This window comes from Canis lupus, chromosome 1 (genome assembly GCF_003254725.2).
Source record: "Canis lupus dingo isolate Sandy chromosome 1, ASM325472v2, whole genome shotgun sequence".
NCBI classification, from domain to species: domain Eukaryota; kingdom Metazoa; phylum Chordata; class Mammalia; order Carnivora; family Canidae; genus Canis; species Canis lupus.
The window spans coordinates 98185659-98208741 of record NC_064243.1 but is presented as its reverse complement, the minus strand read 5'-3'; the positions used below and the strand labels follow the sequence as shown (position 1 = coordinate 98208741).

Below are 23083 nucleotides of genomic sequence, written 5' to 3'. Positions count from 1 at the left end.
GGGAGGGAGGGGGCCGCGAGAGGGGCGGGCCGGCGGGCCAGAGGGGACCCGGCGGAGCGCACGCCCAGGAGGGCGAGAGCGGGAGAGAGCTCGGAGACCAGACCCCCAGACATGGGAGCGGAGGGTTCGAGACAGAGGTGAGAGAGGGGCCAGCGCGAAACGGCGAGGCCACACAAGACGCGAGACAGTGATGAGAGGGTGCCACGGACGCCGGGGCGTGCGCACGGAGAGGCCGGCGGAAGCGCGGGAGCCAGCGGGCCGCGACGTGCCGGAGGGCACAGAGGCAGGCAGGGCCGGGCGAGGGGCAGTGGAGAAGCAGCGGGGACGGCGAGGAAGGCAGCGGCTCGGCCCCGCCGGGGTTAGGGAGGCCTGCAGGGTCGGGGGAGGAGAGGCGAAGGCCGCGCAGCGTGGCTGGGAAAGAAGTCGCCATGCGCAGCCTCCCCGCAGGCGCTCACAACCACCCGCCAGCGCAGGATGCAGCAGCAGGCAGGGGTGCAGGTCTCAGACGGGGGCTGCACCTGTGCACTCCCGCCTCAGTTTACCAGACACGGCCTCACCTGTCCCGAGCTGCCCTGACGGCTTCTCCTGCCCAGATGCGCTTATTATATTGCCAAGTGATGTAGGGACACATCCTCCCTGGCGATCCCCCTCCTGAGGGGCGGGTTCTGTCCCCCAGCTTAGAGGGAGAGATGGTGCCATGCCACCGCCTCACCTCCTCCCAGCTTTAGAGTGAGAGGGAAAACTGGCACAAGGCGGAGCTGGGTGAGGGGGCACTGGGTGCACTGGGAGTCCCCCCATATGCCTGAGACAGGTCCAACTTTCCCTGGTCCCCCGCCCGTCACTGCAGGAATATAAATCCAAGCTGTGGGGTGAAGGATCCCCCCAGCTCTCTGCCCAGTCTCTCTTTCTGGCTCTGCCACTCCCAGCAAGCCACTGCCCAATCAGGGCCTCAGCCTCCTGACGGGTCCTGAGGAGCTGCTGCCTCAGGGCTCCTGGGAGGCTGTGATGACTGAACAGGATATGCCTTAAGGTCTGTTGGGGAGGATGCACCATTTGTCTGGGCAAGGAGGGTGGGGTGTCCATGGGTGTCGATGGGTGTCTCTGGGAGGCTGGGGACAGTGCCAGCCCTCTCCTCTTATCCCTCTGGAGTCCATCTGCCTGGGTCCTGGACCATTTCTCCCATGATGTGAGCTCTGCTCCCGGCCTCAGTGTTTGCTTCTGGGAAATAGGGCCTACCATACCTATGGCCCTACACTCTGCAAGTTGATGCAATTTCTCTAGTTCCAGCTGCTGGCAATGAGATCTTGTGGCCAGTTCCAAGCACTGGCACCTGCCCTAGACCCTTCAAGAACTAGGAGATGGCCAAGACATCCCTCTGGATGTCCCTATGGACAAAGAGAATGTCTTAGCAGAGGCTCTAAGATCCCAGCTGCCTCTCTCCACAGTGGTTGGGTGACTTGCTGGGGCTGCCCCTTCCTGAAAATAACAGCCATCATCAGGTCTGAAAGGTGGTCTCCAAGTGTTCTACCTGTGGGTGGTCCTCTGAATCACTTGGTGATTGTTTGGAAGGGGACAGGATTAGTATCTCACACCCAGCAGGCCTCCCCCCCAGTGAGAGGTGGCAGGATGGTGGGTGGGGCCATGCTGCCACCAGTCCAAAAGAGAAAAGCCAGTGTCTCCTGCCACGCTGGGCAGCTTAGCCTGGACGCACTGCCCGGGGGGGGGGCCAGAGGAGTGGGCTGCTTTGCTGTTACCCCCTGCATGCATCAGCACCACAGCCTATTCCTCTCAGCTCCCCCCACCCCAGTAGGACCCACAGGCCACTGCTGCCTCCATCTCCTCCCCCACCTCCTCCTCCTCTCCACTTCAGGGTCTTTCCAAGGGCATAGCCTGGGGGTGTTTTCATTGGAGGGTTAGGCCCAGCCACCCCCATTCTATCCCTTCACTCCCATTTGGACCCCTGATGGAAGCTGCCCAGCTTTGAACCACCTCTTCTGGGCAGCTGCTATTCTGGGGGGGGGGAGGGGCTCATGTCCCTTAGATGAAGACCTGGTGGGAGTCCCATTGCGTATTGAGCAGCCCTCACCAAAGCTATTTGGCCGGCAGTCGGTCTCCTAGGTCTGGTTTGGGGGAAGGTCATTTTCAGGGTGAGACCTCCCGTCTAGATTTTGGGGAGTCAGAAAACCAGCGCAGCCCAGACTGTACCTCATTCCACAGGTGCCTCCCCCAGCCCTTTGGACATCCGCCAGGGCTCCTTCCCTGTGGCCCAGCGGGGGCTGCTGCACAGGGAACCAGGCCCGTGGCTCTTTGGGGAATGCCTTTCGGGAAGAGTGGAAGGCCTTGTCGAGGTAAAGTTCTGCCTGGCAGGCCCGTCACCATCCCCCTGCATCCCAGAGGCGGGAAGGCCTCTGACCTCCCCCAGCCCGACAAGGTCTCCCCGCGTCTGGCGATCCCAAAGCAGACCCAAAGATAAACCCCTTTTAGGCGAAAAACTGCGCGCACACAGCGGCAGGGCCTCCTCTGCTGGGGAACTGCGGCGTCGGCCGACAGAGGGTTCACAGCGGGTCCCTCCTGCCCGTTCGAGCCCCGCAGCCCCCACCCCAGGGGCGCAGCAGCCCGGCCAACGCCTGGGACCCTGCCGGGGCCTCTCGCCGCCGCCGCCGCGAAAATCCCGGAAACCGTCCGCTCGCGGCGGGCGCAGTGGAAAAGGTGACCTCAGCGCCCAGGCCAGCCACCCACTCCGGCGGCGGGCGCGAGGGGCTTCGGGCGGCAGGGGGGTCCCGGCGCCGCCCCGACGCCGGCTGGGGCCCTCCCCCCAGCGCTCAGCTCTTCCGGACCCCACGGCCCAGCCGGAGGGGAGGCGCGGGGCAGGGGCTCCCTCCTCCCCTAGCCAAGCCCCCGGCCGGGGTGCGCAGGTTCCAGACGCTCCCCCTCCGCCAGCCCAGCCTCCCCCTCCCCGGAGCCTCCCCGCGGGATGCTACAGTCGTTGGCCCGGAGGGGTCCCGAGCCCCGCGCAGCCGGGAAGCTGAGCCGGGAGCGCGCAGGCCCGGGTGAGGTCGGCGGCCCCGCGCCGCCTCCGCGCGGGTGGAAGGTCCCGGCACCAACTCCCCGCCGGCCCCCACCCCGCCCCTCCCGGCCCGGCCCGTTTCCCGGCGTCTCCTCTCGCACCTGCGGCTGCGGGTTAGAATCTTATGCGGCAAAACGGAGCGGGGTGGGCATGCAGGGTGGGGTGCTTCTGGACCTGCGGTCTCCTCTCCGAGTGCAGTCACCCAGCAGCCGCCTGCGGCGAGTCCCACACCTCCTCCCGGTGGATAGAATCGGGAACCCGGGTCCCCCTGGCTCCGGCCCGCGCAGGCCTCCGGCCCCAGCACGCGGTCCTCCTCCGCTCGGCGCTGCGCTCCAGGAAGCCCCGCGTCCGATGGCCCCGCTCCGCCTCAGTGGGCAGCACCGGGAGCGGGAGCGCACCGTCCGGCTTCGGCCCCGGCTCTGCTCGCGCTCCTGGTGCGTGGGTTCGAGCCTGGTGACCGCCGTCCTGCCTTCGGAGGGGGAAATCGCGGTGTCCTCACGCTCGCAGGTCACATGGTCCAGGGACGCCGAGTTACTTGCTCGTTGGAGAAGCCGGTCTCTGTGGCGCCTTCGTTTAACAAAATTTCGATGTCGAGGGTGGACTTTTCGTTTTGGATCATTTCAAACCCTTGTGAGCTCAGGGCTCAAATCGGGTTTGGGGACAGTGCCTCAGGACACATCCCTCTGTCTTCCCTTCAAATTATCCCTTTTTGGGTATTTTACAAACTTGCTTCTTTGGAATGTGTTACTTTATTTTTGTTGTGTGGTTATTTTTCTTCAGCGTATGGTTTTCTTTAAAAAGGATGAATTTTAAAAGAAATCTACAAGCAGGTAATGACTGGCCTGACATATCAAAGACCCAGAGTGACCCTGCTGGACAAGCACAGACCCGGCCACCTCGGCTTCATGCCCACCTTTTAGGCGGCTCCCGCAGGGACCTCAGATCCCAGCTAAGCGGCACACGCTAGTCTGGTCAGCGGCTGAGTCCACACCCAGGGCCGGAACTGGTGGCCACTGAGGCCTGGGTTTGGTGGGGCCCCGCAGCGCGTGCTGGAGCTGCTGGGTGACCGCACTGGGGCAGGATGTGGGTAGTCCCACGGCCTCCTAGATGTGCCCCTCCTAGATGTGCCGTGTGCTCTGGGCACTGCGTACCCGGGAACGGGCGCCAGGACCTGGAGACTGGGTCTGACTCCTGCCCTGCGCCCATCCGGGATCACACTGGGACTCAGGGGCTGCTCCGCCTTCCGGGAGAGTGAGTGTCGGTGCAGGCCGCCCCCAGGGCCCTTGCGGCTTCATCCTGACAGGTGCCAGGTCTTGGAGGCGCAGAAAAGGAGAGGCCCTGGGGCAGCGGCCAAATCCCTCGGGCGCCATCGGCCAAGTGGCCGGGTCTCCTTCCTTTCGTTTTCTTTGTCCTTCATTCTTTGCTCTCTTGGTTTTCTTCCCTCCCTCCATTTAGTTACCCTCTTTCTTTTACTTTCCAGCTCTTCCACCACCTGGCCCACCTTCCGCTCTGGCAGTCTGGCTGGTGCTTCCTCTTGCCCTTCAGCTCCCCTCTCCCCTCCTTCCCTTGCTTCTTTTAGTGAGCTGGAGAGCCTAGCCACCACAAAGGGGAGGAGTCGCACTCACCCGTGGCCCCCAGGTGCCAGAGGCACAGACGTAGATGTAGAGGTGAGGGGTCTGTGGCCTGTGTGCTGGGTGAGGGTGAGGGTCTCCTTCCCCCCCAATCCGAGAGGCTGCCTGGGGGCCAGGCTGAGTACCCCCAGTCCTCAGGTAGGTTGCAAGGGGCTTGCTACCTCCTCCAGGTTCTGTTCGGCAGCAGGTAGGAGGCCAGTCCACGTTAAAGTAAGGACTCACACTTGCATCTCTCCTGCCTGATGCAGAAATCCCTTCTCCTGGGGACTGGGGCTGAGGCTGGGGCTCCAGGGGACAGAGAAGGCACAGCTGCCCTATCCCTCAGATACCAGGGCAGAACCAGCCCCTGGCCCCCAGATTCCAGGCCAGCGCTCCTCCCTCCTGCTGGTCTGAGTGATGATGGGGTCGGGAGTCTGGTGCCCATCCACATGCACTGGGGCTTTTGGGGCACCCCCAGGGCACCCCCCCACCCCCACCCGTGCTTCCTGCACCACCTGACCTGTCCCTGGGTGCCAAGAAGGGACTCAGAGGCCCAACTCACAAATGTCCAAAGGCCACGCAGAACACAAAGGACTCCCATGACCCCAGGACCCCTGGTTTCCAGTCCTTTCCTCCTCCTGCCTTGGAGCAAGCCCACTCCCTGTCCACACCTCAGTGTCCCCAAATGATACCATGAAAGGGGTGACCTGAATGAATGCTCCTCCTTGCCACTTCTAATAGCCTAGATCAGGGTCCCCCAACTTTTTCTGTAAAGGACCAGATAAGTCAATAGTTTAGACTTTACACCCAGTCTACTGCAGTAGTCCCGCTCTGCCCTTCCATGTGGACATCCCACCACACTTCATTTCTGCACACTGACACTTGAGTTTTATTTAATTTTCATGCGTAACAAAATACTATTCTTATTTTTATTTGTTCTGACCATTTAAAAATGTAAAAGCCATTGGCAGTTTACTGGCCATAGAAAACCAGGGCTGATGGTTTTCTAGTCTACTTTCAATTCTCATGGCACAAACATACACACTTGCATGTCAAAAGCATTGCATATATATATACATACATATATATATGTGTTTTTTAGCTTTTCTCACAAAAGCACCCATTAGTTTTACAGCACTGGGGCCTTGGACACATAAATTATGTAGTTCATTCCTTATGACCATATTTGATGTCTCAACGATTTAAAATCTTCTTTTTTTAAAATTCTTTTTTATTCATTTATGATAGTCACAGAGAGAGAGAGAGAGAGAGAGAAAGAGAGGCAGAGACACAGTCCGAGGGAGAAGCAGGCTCCATGCACCGGGAGCCCGGCGTGGGATTCAATCCCAGGTCTCCAGGATCGCGCCCTGGGCCAAAGGCAGGCACCAAACCGCTGCGCCACCCAGGGATCCCTAAAATCTTCTTGATGCTAATATTGTATTATACCTGGATGGTGTACAGCTCATTTAATAGATGGACTTTCTTGGAGATCCCTGGGTGGCTCAGTGATTTAGTTCCTGCCTTCAGTCCAGGGCGTGATCCTGGAGACCCGGGATCGAGTCCCACATCAGGCTCCCTGCATGGAGCCTGCTTCTCCCTCTGCCTGTGTCTCTGCCTCTCTCTCTGTGTCTCTCATAAATAAATAAAATCTTAAAAAAAAATAATCGATGGGCTTTCACAATAGTCCTTAGGGATTGTTCGCCCCACTTCTCAGTGCCTTGCATACTCCTGGTAACAGGGAGCTCACTCTCATCAGTGGTAGCCCTAAGAGTCTCTAAGGGCTGAATCCTCTGGAGAACCCTAGCTACCAAAAGCCCAGTGACCTGCCTGATAGCCCTGGAGGGACAGAGACCACTGTGGATATGAGTACCCCCTCCAGGGCCCATCCTTTTCCATCTCTGCTCAATTCTATCTAAATCCTCTCCAGCTGCTGAAATGTGGATGGACAAAGCAGCAGTGGGGGTGAGGGGGTGGGGGTACAGCCTTGATTTTCTGGAAGTTTCCCAAGCCCTGAGCCTTTGCAGGCTTTTGCAGCTGCCAAGTGACAAATCTTGCAAGGAATAGGCGTAGGGAAAGGATATGACAGAGAAATAGCTATTACAAATGTGTTACTTGCTAGAAATATTTCCAGGAAATCTTGCTCATGATGAGGCCTCCCCTCGACACCCCCTGCTTGTGTATCTTCAATGGGTCTTGCGCCCTCTGCTGGTGGGATTGAGTTCTAGCCAGGCCCCAGGACCTCCATCCCTCATGAAAATGAAAAACAAGCCAGAATTTTCTCTCCCTTTGTATATCAGATGCTGACTGGATACTAAAGAGACAAAAAAAAAAAAGGCATGTTGCCTGTCCTCCGGGAGCGCAGTTTAGCGATTTTGCTGTGGAGAGCTGTCGACAACGTGCTCATGGCTGATGGCAGGGACGGAGCTGTGGACGCAGGTGGGGACAGGTGGGGACAGGTGTACAGCTTCCCAGACCAGGTGACACGGCATCACACGGAGCCAGGGGCGAGGAACTTGCAGACACAGTTGTGGTGAGCTCACAGCTCATATGGGGGTGTTAACGCTCCAATCAGGGGGCTGGCGGTGCATGTCGGTGTTTAAATTTTGGATATTTTTAGTGCCTGCCACAGCGGGCCCTTGGAGACTGCCCAGCTGGGACCCCATGCCCCATGCGCCCTCCTGAGGGCCATGAATGTTTTCTGGCCCCTGCTGCTGAGAGAGGGCATCTCTGCACCCAGTTATCGGCTCCAGCGTGCGCTCCCTAACTGGCATCGCTCTGGGAACTGTCTGAGCACCAGCCCCCCAAATTATGTCACTTAATTCCGCTTCTGGGCAAGGGCACTTTTACCCTGAATTCACAGGTCAGGAAGCAGGCACAGAGAGGCAGGGCCAGAGCTTGGACCGCTCTCCCCGTAGATCCACCACGGCCTTTTTTGGGCTCCGCCACCTACTGACTCAGCCCCAACTTTCTCTCCAGCCCTGATTGCCACCGAGCTTCAGACTAGTAGCCCTCACAGCCAAAGGCCCACCGCTGTACCATGCGCACAGTGTCTAAATCTGGACTCATCATCCCCTGCACACCCCCCTCCCCAGGCCGCTGTTCCTGCTCCCACAGGAGGGCCGGGGGCGGGGGGGCTGGAGATCCACAGAGCAGTCCTCGCTGCAAACATACCTCGCTGCCTGCCGGCTGGAGGCAGCCCTGGGAGGCCCCACTCCGGCCAGAAAGCACACAGAAGGCAGGGTGTCCCCATCAGGGGGCAGGGCAAGCAGGGTACTGGCCCCTTCCACAGGCTGGCCCCTTACTGGCCCCGACTGGAGCCCATCCTGACTGTCTGGGAGAGCAGATGTTCGTCAAGGACAGAGGATGACCACACATGGTGGCTTTGAGTACCCCAGGAGCAGTCAGGGGAGAAGGCAGCCAGGTAGGTGTCAGGGCGGGGTGGGCAGGCCGAGGAGGCCAAGGGAGGAGGCCAAGGAGCAGTGTGTGCTGGGGCTGGAAAGCTCTCTGGAGCCTAGCTCAGAGGGGTGTCCAAGCCCTCCTGGGAGGTCTGTTTAGTCCCCTTGCTTTGAAACTGAAAGGCTTGTTCTAGAAACACAGAGGTTCCCAAATGGTTTGACATTTAGTGCTGCATATGGCAGCATCCTCGGCCAGGGAGTTGTAGACCTTTCTGGTGCCCAGGGACAGCTGTTGGAGGCCCGTGGAAGGTCTGGAGACCTCTGTGGTAAACACAGAGCCAGACAGCCTCGTACAGACTATGTTGTTCTCGGGAGTATCGTTGACTGTGCTCTGAAGGGCACTTCAGTGCACAACCCGCACAACTGTCCAGCAGTCCTGCCAGGTACTCATTGCCTTCATTTGCTCTCATGGAGCAAAATGGGGTGGATGAGACTATTGTTGTTCAGCTTATCCTGGTCTCCAGGCGCCTTTCCCAGATGAGGAGCCACGTGTTGGAGCGAGGGGGAAGCACATCCTTTCCACACACATCACATAACGGACCTACTTAGTTCAGAAATCCAGTTTTAAAATGCTTTGCTGTTTTGTGTTTCTATTACAGAGGAGAATAAAATTTATGTGTTGAAGTTCTGAGCAGGGAGGGATGGACGCAAGGCCGGTTGAGTTCCGTGAGCGCCCCCTGGTGACATGCCCTGGGTGACCCCGAATGTGGGCCCACCTGTGGTTTGATGGGCTTGTTACCTCACCTGCAGAAGGGACGTGCTGATGTAAGGAGGGTCCCTCACCGGTTGTGTTGAATAGACAGAGAGGGAGATGAGCCCGGATCTGACCTAATGGGGGGACAGGGCCTCCTTGAGTCAGAGCTGTTCTGCAGGCCTGGAGGTCAGATGCATGTGCTGAGGGGCCCACGGATGAGCCACGGGGCCAGGACCCAGGGCGGACTCTGGGAGCGGAGGGTGAGGACGTAGCTTCTGCCGACATCCTGGGAGAGCTCTGAGGCAGCCCTGTGGTCAGTGGGCCTGCAGCTGGGCCGTCTTGGAACCCTGGCAGAGGACTCCCCCCCCCGCCACTGGGCATGCTGGAGCCACAGACACACTGAGCTGACAGGGTGTCCAGTGCTGGGCCCCTGCGCTTGTAGAAGCTTGTTAGGCAGCAGTAGAAACGGATTCAGGGAGAAGCCCTGTGCTGTCAGACCTGACGTCTGCCCCGGGAGGCAGAATACAAGACGATAGGATGGTCTGGGGACCCAGGGGTAGAACTGGGGGTCTGCCCTGCTGAGGGCCCACCGTGCTCCTGGTCCCCACTCACCTGCTGACCCCCAAGGAGGCCCTTTTGGCAGCAAGCTGGCCGCATGGGCCGGCCCTCTGGCGGAGGACAGGGGGTGTCGCTGTGGTCACTTGATGTCCTGGCATCCAGATGCCATCTCGCTGTGATTAAGTCCCAGGAGGCCCTGCCTGTGTCTGTAGCTGCAGAGAGGCCCAACGGTGGACACGGCTGCTCTGTCACCCACAACTACTTGACTTTGTGGGGCTCTGGGGGGCAACACAAAGTAGCAGGTAGAATTTAGGCCTGTTCTTTGACCTGGGTCTGGTGGGGGGGGCCAGCCGTCTCAGCCCCCATACCCACTCCCCTGCAAAGGCACTGCCCACAGGGGGCCTCTCCTCCCTTGCCTTGACAGACTTCCCTGTGCCCTTGCTTCCCTTGTCCCTCCAACAGACGCTTCTCCCTACAGGAGGACATGATGGGCACAGCAGCCTTGGCAGCCTTGCCTACGCAGTGAGGTGAGCACATGAGGAGTCGGGAAGGTTCTGACTACCCCATGGCTGTGCCGTGTGGACACCATGGGAGGAGCCCCTGCCATCTGGCAGAGGTTTGCCCAACTCCGTTGTAGCTGAACACAGCCCACTGGCAGCCACCCTGCAGTGTGTACGGACAGGCTCTGGAGCTACGTGCCAAGGACACGTGTCCAGCAGTCGGGGCCCAGGGCCACGTCCACTAGCACCCCCGAGGCAGAGCAGGGAGCCAGGCCTTAGGCAGCAGCCAGTCTCTCCCCACCTGGAGGGGCTGGGTGGGCGCAGGTGGTGGAGGCATCGGAGGCCGGCCCACACCCTGCAGGAGCCCCCTCAGCAGCTGCAGCAGCTCAGAGGTGCGCAGCCAGAGCGCCCCAGATGCCCAGTCCCAGAGACTGGCAAGGAGACTGCGGTGGTTCTTCTGGAAAGCTCACAGTGCTGGGAGCCGGGTGAGTGTCTCGGGGTTTGGGGTCTGTCTCCCTCCACCACCACCCTGAGGCCTGGTGGAGGCTGTGATCCAGATAAGCACTGCTGTGGACAGTCCCTCCTGAAGCCACCTATGGACAGTCCCTCCTGACAGCCATGTTGCTGAGGGTGGGAGGTCAAGGGACGGGGATGCCAGCTTCCCGGTGAAATCACTGGGCTGGGGGGCCTCGGGTCCAGCTGTGTCCCGGCCCCCAGACACCGCTCACCCCTCCCCAGGCTTGGGCCAGGCCCTCCTTGGGGCCCTTCACCTGCGTGGCTCCCCCTCCTAGAGGGGGCCCGAGCTCCCCCCTCCCTGTCCCCCAATCCTCGGACCCCCTCCATCTCCTATGTGCACTGCCTGTGCCTCTGGCATGGGGTGGGTCATGTTCACATGGTCGCCGTGCCCCGGGTGGAGGGTACAGGGGTGAGGGTGTGGCTGCCTTCCTGCCTGGCCCACGACGGGAGCCAAATGAACAAAGCTCCCCCCCACACACACACCCATATGAGTACCCACCGCTAGGGTGACTCCATGTCTCCTGCTCGGGGCTCCTGCCTTCCCTGGACCCTGGGTCATCGACCCCACCCCACGGCCCTGCTTCTGCTCTTCCTTCCTGCTCCCCTCAATTCCCACCCTCTGCCTCTCTCTGGATCCTACTCTCCAGTCACTGGTACTGCTCCTGCACTTCCCAATGGGGAAACTGAAGCCTGGGCAGGGCCCCCACTCTGAGCCATGTAGGTGGCAGCAGAACCTGGAGGACCTCGGTCAAGACACTGCAGGGGAGGCTGTGGTGTGTGCCAGCCTCCCTGCGAGTCCCTCTCAGGAGGCTCCTATGGGACCACTGGCCATGAGGGGCTCTGGGGACTTCCCATTGGTTGGCATGGTTTGGCCCGGGGGTGACCGTGGTCACCCCCCTGGGCAATCCCAGCACACCTAGAAGGGGTAGGCCAGGCATTTGGGAAGCAGGGGCTCTGAGTCTGGTCCCTACTCTCCACGGAGGGTGCAGCTGGGGGTGCGCTTTCCCAGGGCCCTCCTCGTCTGATGAAACCAGACTGTGCCATGTTTCCAGGACGGATCACTGCACCCCAATAGCCCTGGCCCCCCTTGTTGGCCTGGGACTGCGGACAAGCCGCAGGATTCGCTGAGCCTCAACTTTACTGTCTGTATGGTGGGGACGGTAACAGCCCCACGTTCAGGGATTACTGAACCTGAAATGAGGTGCTACTTGCAAGGTGCTTCACAAAAGATCAGCCTCAGAGGAAGTGCTCACCGACTGGAAAAAGTAGACACTTTCTGGTGCTCTGACAATCCTCGCTGGTGGTCACTGTGGGCGCAGGCATTGAGCTGCACGCATAAGTCCCATGGATTAGGTAGCTTTGTCTTCATTCTTCTGGCAAGGACGCTGGCCTGGAGGCATTCCCCACACCAAGCAGGGCAGCCACGGTCCGACTCCTGTTCCAGGAGACCTGCAGGTGCCTGGCTGAGGAGGGGGAGCTAAGTGGCCCAGCAGCGATGGACCGGGCTGGAGGGAGAGATGGAGGAAGGTCCCAGAGCCCCTGTGGTGGGTGGCAGGGGGGTGGGGTGGGGTGGGGTGGGGTGGGGTGGGGTGGGGTGGGGTGGGAGTGGGCAGGCAGGCCTGGTGCTGGATATGTGTGTTTGAGAGTGGCTCAGAGGCTTGAGGGTAAAGGCCTGCTGCAGGCGGTTCTAGGCACAAAGGTGGCATGGCCTGGTACCCTGCGGCCCCGTCCCTGTGGACCCTGTCCCTGCAGACGGCTGAGTGCTCGCCGCCTGGAACTGCTGGCTGGCTGCTGTCACATGCCCGTCCCCTCTCTTGTCCAGGCTTGGCTTTGGGTTTCAAGTCTTGGGGTGAAGCCAGGTGCGTTCCCAGGACAGATGGGGACAGAGGAGATATGAGCATCCGGACTGGACTGTCCCTGCCCCTCTGGAGCCCCGGCTTTCTACCCCAGGACTGTGGGCCTCGCCTGTGTTGGGAGGACCTGGGACCCCACAGACAGGGTGGTGGTGGAGCTATGAGGGGGGGGGAACCCTGGGAATTGCCCCCAGGGCTCTGAGCTCAGCCTGCCCCTGGCCTAGTACAGGGTGGAGGGCTGACCGCGTGGCCCCATCGCCCTCTGCTGGGCTCTGGGGGAACTACAGGGCCTCTCCAGCCCCGGCTGCCTCCTTGGAACCTTCCTGCAGTCCTTCCTGCAGTCCGGGTTGCATGTCTCCTGTCTTCTCTCAGCCACAAGCCTCTCAGGCCTCTGAGAGCGAGACTCACGGCCCCACCACCATCCCAGCAGAGAGCCTCATGTGTCCAGGGGCATGGGGGACGTTCTGACATTTAACAACGGCCATGAGGAGGGTTCTGGAACAGGGGCAGCTCAGAACAGCAGCGTGTCTCGTCCCACGGTGCTGGAGGCTGGAGGGGTGAGACCAAGGTGTCCACAGGCTCCCCTATGATGCCAGGGCCTTCTTCCCCTGTGTCTGTGTCTCCAGATCTCCCTCCTCAAGAGGCCTCCAGGGCTCACCCTGACCCAGCCTGATCTCATCTCAACTACTTACACCTGCAAAAATACCTGTTTCCCAAGAGAGTGACCCTCAGGGGTCACAGGGAGTTAGGACTTTGGTAGGTCTCTCTGGGGGAACACAATTCACCAGGACCGCCCTGGGAGCATCTTTGTACAAGTTGGAGATGCCGCCTCTCGCAGGTCGGCATGGCCACAGCAGCAGACCACAGGCTGGCACTGAGCCTCTCACTTGCCCTCGAGGCAGTGCCCTTGTGCAGTGGAGAGCCCGCACAGCTGTGAGCAGCCCCGTCCCGGAACCTCTCGTGTATAACACCCACCCAGGTGGAACGTCCAGACTGGAATTTCAATTTCAAGCTGGGCCAGAAGGAGCTTTGGAGCCAAGGGTGGAGGCCAAGGCCAGGTCTGCAGCCGGTGAGACCATACAAGGTGCATTGTCGGCAGAGAAGTGAAGAACAATCACAAAGCTGAGCACGAATTGATCTGCTTTTTATTATCACCGTGCGCCATCTGCGCTAATGTAGCCCAAATCTTCCGTTGGTTTTAGTTCCAGACAACCGAGACGGAGATTTCAGACCAGCACATGCTCCCTCTCTGCCTGTCCATGACTGCCGCGGCCTGATGAGAGTTGTTCTGAGAACTGGGACGTCCGCATCTATCATGAGGGCAGGAGGCCTCGGGACCGTTGGCGGCTGTGGCACTGCCGGATTGCACGTCCCGGACACCCAGGGTAGCCCACGTCCCTCCGGAAGCACAGCAACCACCAGGACAAAGGCAGATCTCAAGCTCTATCGAGTGGCCATCGTGTGAGACCGCTGGGAGTTTCTATTTGTGTTTAAACCTCCCGACAGTGAGGCGGACACTTCTGTGCCCTGAACGTGGAGGTCACTACTAAACTGTGGTCAAATGGCAAAGAACAGGGGCGCCTGGGGGGCTCCATTGGTGAAGCGTCTGCCTTCGGCTCAGGTCGTGACCTCAGGGTCTTGGGATCGAGTTCCGCATGGACCCCGGGATCACGCCCTGAGCCAAAGGCAGATGCTCAACCACTGAGCCACCCAGGCGTCTCGGTTCTTCCCCTTTGAAAAAAATACATTCGAGGGAGTTAGAGGTATTAATCCGTCAGTTTCTTCCTATTGTGTATATGTCTGTTTTTCACTGGCATGTAGGTCAGGAAAAGTTGACTGAGCTCTTTTAGGGCCGTGATAGTGGTTATGATTCATGTCATTTCGTGATTATAACTAAAACCAGCTTTGTGGCATAGTAGGGGGCAGTGCTAAATAACGAGCCCCTCGGGCATGCTGGGAGCGCTGCTGGGCCCAGCCCACACCATTAACTGGAATCATCTCCACTAGCTTGGGGCCCAAGCCCGGCTCTGCCCAGAGCCCTCCACCCTCTGACCCATCTGTACACCTGCAGCTCAGTGTCTGCAAGGTGGACACAGGTGCGCCGCTGGCCCTGACGCCAAATACAGGCTGATTCCGCGTTTGGTTCCCAGGACCCAAACAAGTTTCAGGAAGCTTTGCCCCCAACGATGAAAGCTGCCCCGCTCAGGTAAGCTTATAAGCACCCCCGTGGTGCTGACTTGTGGTCAGTGCGGGGCCGGCGCACGTGGACACGGGGGGCCAGACTGTGGGCAGGAGTCCTGAGGGCAGGTGTGTCCCCTCCGTGGGCCTCCCACGGACCCACAGACACTCGTCGTGGTGCCGCCGTCAGAAGGCAGCAGGCCGCGTCCTCACCACTGTACACACAGCACAGCTCTCTGCTGCTGTGTACGCAGCCTGGGTCCCACTCCTTGCCTTGGCCCAGTTTCCCCGCCTGTGATTGGATGGCTCTCCAGGTGCCCCTTCCCCTGCGGTGCTGTCGTTTGTGTGCCGGCTCTCATTGTCCAGCACCTGTTCCTCCGTGAGCGAGCCACTTACTCGCTCAGCCCTGGGGGCCAGGCACAGTCTCCTACAGATGAGCAACCCCAGGTGAGCTCACTGATAAGTTGCCTGTTTCCTTGGCCGTGAGCGTGGAGCTGGGGCTGGAACCTCAGTGCTTGCAGCACTCGCTGGCCGCTAGGTAGGTCACCAGTGTCCACTGGTGACATTGAAACATCGTGTGGCAGTGAGCCCACTAACCTTGGAGGTGTGCGTGCAGAGACGGGGTGATTTGTCAGGCAACTTGTGGAGGCTCAGATGGAGGGTCGGTGAACACCCCGTGTCGGTAGCAGCATCGTGTTAGTGTGGATCGTGCGGACATATTAATGGTGGTGACTCTTCCAATCCACAAGCGTGGAATGTCTTTCCATTGATTTGTATCTTTTTCAGTTTTTTTCATTGCTATCTTATAGTTTTCAGTATATAGGACCTTCCTTGGGTTAAATGTATTTCTGAGTATTTTATTCTTCTTTGATGCAATTGTAAACGGGATTCTTTTCTCTCTCTCTCTCTCTCTCTTTTGAGAGAGCATGTGCACACACGAGCAGGGTGAGGGGGGAGAGAGAGAATCGTAAACAGGCTCCACGCCCAGCTCAGAGCCCAACACAGGACTCAATCCCATGACCCTGAGATCATAACCTGAGCTAAAATCAAGAGTCAGATGTTTAACTGAGCTGCCCAGGTGCCCTGTGATTGTTTTCTTAATTTCTCTTTCCAATAGTCTATTATTAGTGTATAGAAGCGCAACATATCTTTGTGTATTTTGTATCTGGCAATATTACTGAATTAATTTATGAGTTCTTGAAATTTGGGGGGTGGAGTCTTTAGGGTTTTCTGTATATAATACTGTGTTTCTGCAAATTGTGGCTATTTGGCTTCTTCCTTTCCAATTCCAAAGCTTTGTATTTCTTTTTCTTTCTTAAATACCCTGGCTAGGAGCTTGTGTTTTTATATTTAAATGAATTTCTTTTTTGTTGACAACACTTAATTGGGTCTTGCTTTTTTATCCATGTGACTCTTTTAATATGAACATTTAAAGCACTGATGTCTAATATAGTTATCCATATGGCTGGATTTAATTCTGCAGTATGGATATTGTTTTATTTTTCTTTATTGCTTTTTTACTTTTTATCCCTGTCTCCTTTTAGGGCAATAATTTTTGTGGTTTTAGCTTGTCTCTATGCTTATTTTATTATGTGGATCTCTTTTATTTACTTATTTGTTTTATTAGTTGCCCTAGGGTTTACACTGGTCACAACTTATGTTCAAATAACATTATATCACCTCATATATCATATATGAATCTTACAACAGTCAACCTGCATGTCCTTCACCCCTATATTTGTGGGTTGTTATCAAACATTTTAACCCTACATATGTTGTAAACTGCAAAATACCTTGTTGGGTTTTGCTTTAAGCAATCCATCTTCTTCCTTTAAGAAGATTTAAAAATGGGAAAATGTATTTTTTTTTAATTCCATTTATTTATTCAGGAGAGACACAGAGAGGCAGCAACGTAGGCAGAGAGAGAAGCAGGCTCCATGCAGGGAGCCCAATGTGGGACTTGATCCTGGGACTGCAGAATCATGACCTGAGCTCAACCGCTGAGCAGCCCAGGCATCCCATGGGAAAATGTCTTTCAAATTTACCCACATATTTGCCAGTCTAGATGCTCTCCATTTCTTTTCTGGAGGAACACAATTTCCTCCTGGTAGCATTCCCCTAGTTCTTGGAGCAATCCCTTTAATGTTTCTGGTAGTCAGGTCCACTGGTAGCTCAGCTTTTCTTTCATCATTCTTGAAAGATGTGTTCACTGAGTATGGAATTCTGGGTTGATATATATTTTTTCTCTCAGCACCTAAAAGTGATGTTACCTTGTGTCCTGGCTCTCATGGTTTCTGCATAAAAGGCCACTGTCCCTGTCCCCTTGGCTGTGTGCCTTTTCTTCTCTAGCTGTTTAGATTATGAGGTAACTTTATGGGGTTTTCTTTATATTTCTTCTGTTTAGCATTTGCTGAGCTTCATGGATATTTGGATTTGCAATTTTCCTCAAATTTGGAAGTTTTCAAGCATAATTCTTCAAATATTTTTATGTTTTTCCTCTCCTCCTGGGACTCCAATTACAAGTCTGTTGGACCACCTAATATAGTCCCACAGCTCACTAAAGTTCCAGGAGGGCTTTTTTAGGATTCTTTTTCCCTGCGTGCTTCATTTTGGTTATTCCCAATTGCTAGCTGTGAGGTCGCTGGTCTTTTCTTCTACAGAATCTCATTTGCGCTCAATCCCATCCAGTTTATTTTTCACTTCAACGTCACATTCTTCATCTCTGCAACTTCCGACTTCCATCTTTTTCATACTTTCCCTTTCTTTTCTCACGATGTTCACATTCTCCTTCATAGCCTTGAACACAGTTACAAGATTTTTAATGTAATTGTCTAGTATTTTCATCCATTAACACCATTATCTGTCACTTCTTGGTCTGTTTATGTTGACTGCTATTTTTCCTGATAGTGGGTCCTTCTTCTTGCTTCTCTGTATCTCCAGTCATTTGTGGATATTATAACTTTATGGTGCTATTTGGTGCTAGGTGGTGTTACATTATTTTACAGGAGATTGTGTTTTGTTCTGGCTGTAGTTACTTGCAGATGATTCCAATCCTTTTGAAATTTTTTTAAAAGATTTTATTTATTTATTCATGAGAGACACACACAGAGAGAGAGGCAGAGACATAAGCAGAGGGAGAAGCAGGCTCCATGCAGGGAGCCCGATGTGGGATTCAATCCTACAACTCCAGGATCATGCCCTGACCCAAAGGCAGGCACTCAACCACTGAGCCACCCAGGCATCCCTCAATCCTTTTGAATTTTAAGATTTACTGCAGGGATTTCAGAGCAGTACTGGGTCTAGGGATAACTTAGCCCTGCCACTAGGCCCTTGTGAACACACTGCTCAGTGTCCCAGGCATGGCAAGGACTATGGGAACATGGACTATTCCCAGCCTTATCTAAACTCCAGGAATTGTTGCCTACTACTTTGCGGGTTTCTTTCCTTGGTCTCAGAGAGTTTCTTCCCATATATGCGCAGGTACTCTGACCAAGACTCATTGGACCCTTCTGCAGATGTCTACAATTCCGTCTACAACACCGTCCCCTTCTGCATTCTGTCCTGAAATTTCTGACCTTCTCGACGTCCCCAGAACCCAATATCTGCATCCTTAGCTCAGCGAGACCTCTGAGTCCTGCTCTGCTACTCAGATGACACCCCCAGGCAGCAAGTCAGGGCACCTGTGCGGATCGCCTGCCTTTCTGCGTCTCAGTCCTGTGCTACCTGCTTTCCGATGCCTGGAAACTGTCATTTCAGACATTTTCCCAAGTGTTCTATTTTTGTATGGCCAGAGGGCAATTCCCATAGCATTTAATCCTTCATGGGCAGAAGTAGAAGTCATCCACTGAGTTCTTAATTTCAGTTATTATGGTTTTCAATTCTAAAATTTCTGTTTGATTGTTTTTAATGGTTTCCAGTTCTCTGAGAAGAATTTTCCATGTTCTTGTTGGACTTATTGAAGACATGAAATATGAAACTTAAGTATTTTCAAGTTCATGTCTGATAATCCCAGTATCAAGGCATTCTGCGGATCTGTCTTCAGGCTTATTTTTTCTCTTAATTTTTGGTCAATTATTGTCTTTTTTTATGCTTTCCTAAATATGGTTGAATGCCAGAACTTTGCGGTGTAAAAACTATGAAGACAGCTAGAGACTTTGGATTTTTTCCTCATACAGAGAAGATTTACTTCTGCTTCTAGCAGGCAGTTAGGAAGTGAAGGGTCACCTTATTCACACAAGACACTGAGTGGCCTTTTGTCCTCGTGATTGATGGTCTGCTCTCCATCTGCCCTTTCTGTTAGGGTGTATCCCTCCGGGGACCCAGCCAAGAGCCTGGAGTGTTGGACATCCACCCCTCCTCTGCCACCTGTGAATGACACTTGTCCCCAGGTCCATGCAGCTACCAACAGTGCACTCCACAGCCTCTGCAGAAGCAGCATTTTTAACTGGCAGGTACATTCCTTGAGGGGAAGATATACCAGATGTCGAGCTCCCTACCCTCCTTCTGCAATGCTGTTGAGAGATGCTTGTTTGGACTGGGTCGTTTCTACTGGTCATTCTTGGTTCAAGGGTTAGTTCAAGACAACTGTTCACTGGTTCACTGTTACAGGAAATAAAACTCAGCCCTAATTTCTTCCTAGCGATACTTCTGGAGCCTGAGAGGGCAGAGGCTGCGCCCAGTGGTGAGACCCACATAACTGGAAACTTCCCCACAGCTGAGGCTCACTCTGAGCTCCTGAATGCCAAGGCTGGAAATGTGAACACACCTCTCTCCACATCTTCCTGAAGCCAGGCAGCAGGATCCTTGAACCACAACAACTTTGCACAGAAGAGGTTGACTGCTATGACATGTGCAGCCACCTTGTTAGGGTATAGTAGGTATGATCCTAAGCTTAGGGACACAGTTATCCTATTAATATCCAGGAAAAATCATTCAGGTGGCAGTTGCTGGCAAATCCAGGCCCTAGGAGTTGGATTTTCTGAGGGTATATCATGGAAATCAAGTCCAAATGTCTGTACAAACTCCGGACCCATTTCGTCAGTCACCCCTGGAGACCTCCTCAGATGTCCACTAGCACCTGGGCTTGAGGGCCCAGGCTAAACTTCCTGTCTTTCCCCCAGATCCCTGATTTTCAGAGAAACACTTCTGAAAGGACACAGATGATACTGTTTTCATAGGGGCCACATCTGGGGAGTTGGAGAACCAGAAGGTGGGGGCCGCTTTTGCTTTGTATCTTTTGCTCCTCTGTGGTCTTGAAAACAAATTTAAACTATGAATTGGGTTAAATAAAATAAAATAAAACAAACCTGTCTCCCCATGCTCCCCATCATGGCCATCAAGGCAAGAAGCCCTGGAGCCTCCCTGACGTGCCATCCCAGACATCCCAGCTCACCTGGGGCCTGACCCCCTGCAACCCCACCTGCAGCTGCCCTGGGGACCTCTGGCCTGCCCCCCTCCTGCCTACCCCCACCCCAGTCCAGCTCCACTCCTGCCCCCTTCCTAATTGTCCCGAGTGTGTGCCTGCTCGGTAGAGCGGTGACAGCGCCCTGTCCCCATTCCCGGGTTAAAGTCCCAAGTGCAAACATAGAACAGAAACTCCTCCCAACCTGAACCCAGGCCAGCCGGCTGTCAGAGGGTCCATTGGCAGAGATGTCAGCTCTAGTCATGATGAAAAAAACTGCCACTGCCAGGGAGCCTGCTACGGTGCCTTACGGAGGTCAGCCTCTGGGTGCTGCTGGTACAAGGGAGGGAACGGATCTGATGGGCAAGCAGACTACCAGTACGCCAGCCCAGGTTCAAATCTGGTGGCCCCCAGACGTCTCTTGTAGCTGCTTTGGGAAAGCTGGGTTCCCAGCAGGCCTCAGAGAGGGTTGCCCGTCCCAGGTTGTCTGGCTGTGTCCCTCTTCTCTGCAGTGGGGAGAGGTGGGAAACACTGACCTTGTGTGAGCTGAGGGAGGACACACACGGTGGCAGTATTCTAGCTCACTGCTTGCCTCCAACTCTCCTGATGCAGGTTCCACCGGATTCCTCACCCGAGAGCAAGGCTGCTGGTAGAGACATGACCAGCTGTCCTCCAAAACTGGACATGGCCACCCAGCCAGCCTCCCTGGCATTGCGTGTGACCCTCACCATGGCCACAGGGTGGTGAGTAGACGTGCTGAATGAATGTCAGTCCTGGGAGAGGGTACCCTCCTGTCTTTCCGTCACCTCTGTAATGGTTTTCTCGGGCTGCCATAACAAAGTACCGCAGCCCAGGAGGCTTTAACACAGAGACTATTCTGTCCTGGGCCCGGGGGCCAGCAGGCTGAGGTCTGGGTGTAGGCAGGCCATCTCCTCGAGGCCTCTCTCGCGGCAGGTGGACCCTGCCCTCCCCGGGTCCACACACAGTTGTCCCTCTGTCCCTTGCGTGTCTGCACCCTGACCTCTGCTCAGTCATACTGGTTGAGGGCCCACCCTAATGACCCCATGAGAACCAATCTTTATCATCTGTGAAGACCCTCCCCCCAAAGAGTCACATTCTGAAGCACCAGAGGTCAGGGCTTTGACTCAAAAATGCTTTGAACTGAAAAAAATGAAAACACACATCAAAACACGTGAGGTGCACCTAACGTGGTGCAAACCATGTCTGGTGCTCTGCAAACTAGTGAGGTGTTTGCAGTGTAGAGGGAACCGTGTTGACACATCCATGGCTGCCCAGCAAGTGCCAGAGGCCGTGTGATCGGCCCCAGTAAATGCCGACCCAGAACCCCCATCTGCTCAGCCCACTGACCTCCTTCAGGAGCTCTTGCACGGGTCCAGCTGCCGGGTCCAGTGGGGACACCACGGGATAACCACTCCTTCCTTCGGGGCTTTGATGGCAGCCTTCATTCCTGCCAATTTGCCATCCTGGGGGAGCAGAAGGTCCAGGTGCTGCCATCTAGCCTCTCCTACCACGATGAAATCCAGATCCTCCTGGGCCACTGTGCATACCTGCTCCCAAAGGTCATGCTAAGTCCAACCCTACTTCTGCGTTGAGAGGAACAGGGAGCGGTAGTGGTGTCTTGGAAAGAACGAGGATCCCCCCGTGAGGCATCAGCCCAGGAGAAGTTATCAAAGGGCTTTAAAGCAGAAGAAGCTGCCTCCCTGGGCAGCAGAAGACGAGCTGCTTCTGCTGGTGGGGGAGGCTCAGGGTGACTTGTGGGCTCAGGATTGCTGGTTTCATCTGGGTCCAACCACATTTCTCCCTTCCGAGTTTCTCCATCGTCAACTTTCAAGATCCCATTCCTTTCTGATCAATACCCTAACTTTTATGTGAGAAACTTGGCCAAAATTGAACTCAACTGTCGAAATTCAGCAACCCGCATAGATAAATGTGCTTGATTCCCATCAATATCAGTCTTGTGGCCACAAGAAATGATGCCTTTCAGGGGCTGTCATGGCACCTCCCTGGTTCCCAGAAATGGCTTGAGCCAAGAATTAACACCTTCGAGCTTCTCATTGTTTCTGGGAAAGAGCTCAAGGGCACTCATTCCTGCTGTGATGGCCAAGTACAGCTGCTGCTGCTCCAAGGCACATCCCGTTACCACCTCTTGCTTCCCCTTGGTGAGTACAGGTCTGCATCCTGGGACCAGTCTCAGAGTCAGTTCTCTACCCATTTGGATCCACACAAGGGACAGAAACCACATAGTGATTCAAGGGGGAGGGGAGTTGAGTCTAAAGAAATATTAGGCTGTGATGGGCATAACAACGAGATGAATAGAACTCTCTAGAGGGAGCCTGATGGCTGGATAAACAAACCGTGGCTCATCACAGGGAAAACACGTGTGCCACATGGTTCTTGCGTGTAGCACACCTGGGGAGAGCAGACTTGGGAGGGGTCCTGTTTCCCCAAGCCTGGGGCTCTGACATCGGCAGCAGCAGGTGGCTGCAGCCCAAGATGGCACAGGATTCTGCTGGTGGCCTGGCGGGAGGTGGTCCGTGGTCTCTGGGTTCACCTTTGCTTTGACCAGGCAGCACATGGTCTCAAGTATGGGGGGGATCATGTTGGGAGAGGCGCAGCTGCGTGGGTGCAGCAGTAGAGAGAAAACGTGGGATACAGCACGTGGCTGTCAGAGGGAAGGACCCCTTCTTCCTGCCCTGGCCTCTGGTGCTGCCCGCTGACATGCTGGGCCCCCTTACCCTGACAAACAGAGACGTGGGTGGAGCCCAGGCTGTAGGAAGAGGTACTTCTGGGGACATGCTGGGGCTCAGGGGCAAGGAACACACTTGGCACGTGCCCCGGCACAGAAGCCATGCCAGTGTTTATCAGCAGGTGGACGGGTACACAATCGTGGCATGTCTGTGCCTCGGGAAACACCAGGAGCGCCTGGCTGGCCTGCGCCCAGCACACGCCCATCCCATCGCAGAGGCATTTTCCTGAGCAGGAGCAGCAAACACAAAAGGGCACCAGCATGTGGCTGTGTTTATGGGAAAGACTCTAACAGGCAAAGCGTCCGCTGGGTGGGGCTCCGGGGAGGAGAGTTCACCCCCAAGGGGCACACAGAACTTTCTGGGATGATGGGAAATGTTCTCTATTTTTATAGTCACGCTGCTTAAGTGGCTGTACATATTTTTCAAGACTCCTAGGCTCTACACTAAAACCAGTGCATGTTACTCATGTAAGATATGCCAGAA

The 23083-nt window shown here is 55.8% G+C and overlaps 1 long non-coding RNA gene across 2 annotated transcripts; it reads left to right on the top strand.

The window, feature by feature from the left end:
* The first annotated feature begins 28 nt into the window (after positions 1–28).
* On the top strand, positions 29–23083 carry LOC112644890 (uncharacterized). Of its 2 annotated transcripts, XR_004806670.2 has the most exons (6): positions 32–137; positions 18732–18882; positions 19071–19308; positions 20445–20575; positions 21838–22012; positions 22719–23083. It is a non-coding gene; the product is annotated as an uncharacterized LOC112644890 (long non-coding RNA). The 2 variants fall into 2 exon arrangements; XR_003126864.3 differs by lacking the exon at positions 18732–18882 and having other exon boundaries at positions 29–137.